Source organism: Protopterus annectens, chromosome 1.part0, assembly GCF_019279795.1.
Source record: "Protopterus annectens isolate FY-2018-M chromosome 1.part0, PAN1.0, whole genome shotgun sequence".
Lineage (NCBI taxonomy): Eukaryota > Metazoa > Chordata > Ceratodontiformes > Protopteridae > Protopterus > Protopterus annectens.
In genome coordinates, this window is record NC_056725.1 from 920,791,101 (window position 1) to 920,797,100 (window position 6,000).

Genomic DNA, 6,000 nt, shown 5'->3' on the forward strand with positions numbered 1-6,000 from the left:
ATATATATATATATATATATATATATAGGTAGATAGATAGACACACATTCACACACACACACACACACACACACACACATATATATACAGACATACACACACACACACACAAACACATACATATATATGGTTATAGTAGATAAGAGAAAACCCTGTCTGAGTTTATTAGAGCGAATGCTTAGAAAAGCAAATGCTCTTTTTCCTTGTTTTTCAACCTACTGGCTATTTTCTGTGCAAGGCTGAGTTGCAATGGGGTTAGGACATTTGCCCTACCCCACTGTTGTGCAGTGCCAGAGTTGGTATATATAATTAGCAGGAGGTGTGGCTGTACAAGCGGGCTTGCCACCCACGCAAAAGCTATTATTTTTGGTTTAAGTACTATTTGTTCATTTTAGATTCACCCTAATATGGTCACTCTTTTTCCGTTCTCTCTTTGAATTGTTTATTATATATATATATATATATATATGTGTGTGTGTGTGTGTGTATGTATGTATACATGTAATATATAGGTTTACTATCTAAATGACGAGTGTAGGTTCAGCGAATACAGAATGTCAAATAACAGTTGGCTGAACCCATGTTGATGAACCTACATGTCTTTGACTCTCTGGTTCAATCAATGCACTGTGCATTCGCACATATGTGGTCTATCGTAGGACTAGGGATCACGGTACAGTACGGATTGGGAAATTAACCCTTTTTCCCACTGTATTGAGATCTCTGAGTTGGAATATATAATTTGCAGGGGAAGCTCCACTGTAAAAACGGACACTTCAGTGCTGTGCAGTACATACTGATGAAAATGATCATTTCTGTTGCTGTTCCCACCGTTGCAGGGGAAGGTATATGATGAATAATACCAAATTCAAATAATCGGCATTAAATTTGCAATACTGACTTTCTTCCTCTGCAGTTTTCGGTGTTGTGATTCTCAGAAATGAAACAAATTCATTCTGTCACTTGCTATTTTGATAGTAAACCTATTCCTGGGATTCACTAATCTTCCATGCAGGAATAAGTTATTCCTGCATGGAAAAGACCATTTAAGGGCAGCACGGCAGAGCACCATGCATAGTAATGAAGGCGAGCTGCCTCTTCTCCTAAATGGACATGGAGCGTGGACGAGTGCAGGGGGGGGGTCTGAGAGCAGAGCTCTCACAATACACATGCCCCTGCACTCAAGAAGGGCCGCTTGGCAATTACAATGAGCGAGAATACCTATAGGAGGCTGCATACCTCCCAACTGTACAAATTATAGCAGAATATTCAGATTACGCACCCATATAGCACCCCATTTGTTCTGTCAAAGCATTGGGAAGATCTCAGGATAGAAGTCGGTAAATAATGGCATACATTTCAGTGTCAAACTTCAAATCCATCAGAAAACATTTATTAAAACAAATCCTGTTACTCTAGTAACTGTCCCAAGTTTATGAGAGCAGTAATGAAAATATGTACGTAGTTGTACCACAATTTGTCAAGCCTTGTCCAGATAGTTTGCCTGAAGTGGTTGAGGGGTATGGGGGGTTGCTAGGATGTCTGCCAAATGTGCAGATGCATGCAGGAATCCACAGCAATAAGTGAAACCTGTCCCTTCCTAGAGAAAATAGCTGTAGAGAATTTGTTTTTATCAAACAGATTACATTTAACCGTAGGTGTGTGGGTTTGCCCATTGCTTAGCTATGCATACTGTAGCTTAAATAGCACAAGAAGATAAATAGCAAGATACATGCAACTGAAACTGTATTGTAATAGTGTAGTGGTCAGAGCGTTCGCTTTCAGAGCATTTATCCCGGTTTGATTCTCACTGTAGTAAATTCTATGTGAAATCACTTTATGAACATTTTTTTGCTGTATAACCTACCAAATAACATATTTGTGAACTGGAGTACTGCATTAAGTGCAGATGTGAGGTGTCATTGTAATAATGTGGTAAAATCCACAGATAAACACAAATGCCCAGTACAGTACATGTACACATGAATCAGGGATACGAAAGGAAGGTATAATGTGTAATGAATGATAAATCCATAGAGTGTCCAAATCTACCACTTTCCCAAGACCCATGTTTCATTTCTGTGTAAATTAGTGCTGGGGTAAATGGGAGTAAGCAGTTTTAAGCAGTAGTAAGTGGGTTTAAGCCTGTTTGTGCAGGGGTAAGCAATGCACACACACGTTAAGCAATTTTGAAGCTAACTCTCTGTAAGCATATTTAACCGGAAGTTAGCATTGCTTACTGTAACTCAAACCTGCACAAACCCACTTACAACTGCTTAAAAGTGCCTTAATCACTCTGTATCCAACAGCTGCTGTTCTGCCCAGCAACAAAATAAACAGCCCTTACAGGTCTTGAACCCAGAACTCTGAACATTATAGTCACAGCAATTAACCAGTAAGCCCTCAAAGAAGTACATAAAATTGAGGTATCCGCAAACAGATCCTCACTATAAGTAACCAAGGAAAAAAAGCACCACCACGAATCCAAAAAATATCAGGATATGGCTGATAATCCAAGAAACGCTGCTCCAATGTTAACAGTTCAATACTTTAATGGCAAGATACTTCACCAAGCACGTAGAACACAAAAATTCACATATAAATCCACAGATAATAAAGGTTGAGCGCTTTCATCTGCTACCACAGATTTCATCAGAACCGAAACTTCAAAAGTGCTTTACGGAAGGAAGCATTCGGCAGGTATCTTTACCTTTATTGTTTCGGTTCTGATGAAATCTGTGGTAGCAGATGAAAGCGCTCAACCTTTATTATCTGTGGATTTATATGTGAATTTTTGTGTTCTACGTGCTTGGTGAAGTATCTTGCCATTAAAGTATTGAACTGTTAACATTGGAGCAGCGTTTCTTGGATTATCAGCCAGATCCTCACTATAGCAAAATCACAATTTACATGTGAAAGGAATCTTATATACAGTTTTATGTTATATAACCTACTACATAACATAAATATGTGAACTGGAGTACTGCATTAATAAAGTGGTGAAATCCCCCAGTAAACACAAGGACCCCATACAGTGTATGTACACATGAATCACGGATACTAAACAAATATATAACATGTAATGAATGATAAATCAATGCCAAACAGCAAATAGTGTGCAAATTTAAAAATAAGCAATGCTAAGCATTACACACCCTTGCTTACTAGGTGAAAGCAATGTGTAGGCCAGCTAAATCAATCTGCCCATTGGTATCCCCATTTAAGCAATGCCAACCTTAGGTAAGCAGGTTTGCCAATAGATTAGCATTTTCAAAACCATCCAATCACGGCAAAGTGTGGGAAATCGGCCCTATTTAAACCCCACAGGTGGGAATACATCTCATAACTGGTTGCAGCTTTCTCTTATAGGCACTATGGCTGGTGTGGGAGAAGGATCGTGCTTCTGGGCATAGTGCTGGGGCATCCAGGAGTCCAAAATCATGGCAGGACTCCTCATTAAAGACCATCAACAGAGACTACTGAGACCCGTACCAGGGTTCCCAGTATAAAGCCAAAGCCTGGGACAGTCTCGCCCATGACCTCACCAGTGTCACTGGCATCCCTCAAACTGGTGAGCAGGTCAGGCATTACTATGCTGACCTGAAACAGAGGAAGAGGGAGCTCATGGATCAGTGGATCCAAGAAGCTAGGCAGTTGGGTGATGTCCCAGCTGTGTGTAAGTACTCATCCTACTACCTGTTTAATAATTGCCAGCTCATGTATATTATGGATAGGTATGGCTAAATATTCCTCTTATGTCTTTGACAGTGGCAGACAAGTGAGCTGGGAATCAGGAAGTCAAAATTAGGAAGCCCATGCCTGTAGGCTGCAGAGGCTGCATCGTGAGTCAGGTTAGTAATAATCTTGCATGTACTGTCATAAGAAATGAATCTAAAAGTAGTAGAAAGTTAATTGCCAGTATAAAACCTGTATTGTGTATGGCATGTACTGAATAAACCAGACAATATGGCAGGAAGAGTCTCATACAGGTTGCATGTAAATAAAGGTCTAATTCCTAGACTGCTTGTGTATACTCTGGTATCATATGGCAATGTAGTGTTGTAATCTCTTAATAGTACTGTTGTATTAAGCACTGTTACCCACACTGTGTTACATAAATAAAATGTGTAGGAATGTCTGTATACGACTGTTGTAATCACAAGGTCATATTGTACAATTGAGAGAGACTTAGACAAAAAACAGTGAAAAGATATACAACATAATCCAAATAACACACTCAACTGAGACATGAAGTGCTGTAATTTTTAGCAGACACAGCCATGGTTTGAATCCTGGGAGTGGTAGTAAGCTGTATGCAGAATCATACCCCACAACTGTACAGATATTGTCAGAAAGTCCAGATTATTGGCGTATTCCCTCTGCCTGTCACCCTGTCCCCCTGGCAAATCAGTGGGATGATCCCAGATGTTTAGGCAGCATAAAATGATATACAACTGATTGTCAGACATCATAACTGTCAGAAATATATCTATAAGAACAAACCTGTCACTCTAGCAACTCACCAAATTATTATGAGAGTAATAAGCAAAGTGTGTCCCATCCCCACCCCATGTTGTGAAGCTATGGCCAGAATGTGTACAGTAACAGAGTGAGATGTATGTGCCTAATAATAATGTGTAATCTGGTAATATGTGTGGAAACATTCAGGTAGTGTTAATAAACATTCCCACCACCGGCCTGACAGATACGAAAACTGTGCCTAGAAATAAAAGATTGAAATCCTGGACTGGTACTGTTTAGTCTGGAATTGTATGGCAGTGTCAGTGTTGCAGTTTCTCTGAATAATAAGGTATTACTCGTCACTGTCATCCACACAGTGCTACATAATAGAACTGTCGAGGAAACCCTGTATAAGAGTGTTGTAATTACAAGGTCAGATTGTAAAACCACAGGAGACTTATAGACAGAAATCAGAGAAGAGATACACAGCAATATCTATATAGCACACTCAGCTGTGATGCACACTGTTTTATTTTTAGCAGACACAGCCATGGTTCAAATTCTGGGAGTGGTAGTAAGCTGTATGCAGAACCATACCTCTCAACTGTACAGATTTGTCCAGAATGTCCAGATAATTGGCCCATATCTGCTGCCTGTTACCCTGTACCCATGGCATAACAGTGTGATGATCTCTGACATTTAGGAAGCATGTAATGTCATATAACTGGCTGTCAGACCTGTAAATATTCGGAAACTGTATATGAAAACAAACTTGTCATTGTAGCAACTCACCAAAGGTTTATGAGGGCAATAGTCAAAATATGTCCCAGTGTCACCTGCATGTTGTCAAGACATGCCCAGAGTGTGTGCAATACGAGATGGAGAGGTATGTGCATAACAGCAACCTGGAATCTGTGAATATGCATAGAAACAGTCAGGTAGTGTTAGCAAACAATACCTCCACAGGTATACCAGGTAAGAGGTGTATACTGCAGTAAAACACAGTTCATGTATATAGTTGTCTACAACCATACCACTGTCCAAACCCTGGCCATAGGGTGGTGTAATAATACCTGTAAGGTACAGATCACAGCACTGACTAAGAAAGTAATGAGAACTGCAGGGATATACAAGTTGTTAATTGACATCTTTCTCTCTCCCCACCATATCTGCAACAATAATCTAAATACACAACTCAATGGGTATGTGTACAATTAACTCTACTGTTGGGACATATGTCCTATTGTTTGATAAATATTTAAATTTGTTTCTATGCATGTGCCATGTTGAAATACTCCCACATTGGTGGTATGTTGCCATCAATGTACCTGCATGCTGTTGTAATGGCCACTGTGGTTCCATATATGCATGTGTTCTGTTTCCTATGCAACTGTTCCATATCTGGTGTTTTGGGTTAATGGGACTATCTATACATGCTGTTATACCTAATCCTGGAATGTGTTAACTATTACTAACCCACATATGTTCTAAAATTGAAACACCATAGCACATTTGGGAAGGCCAGTCCCAGCGGACCCT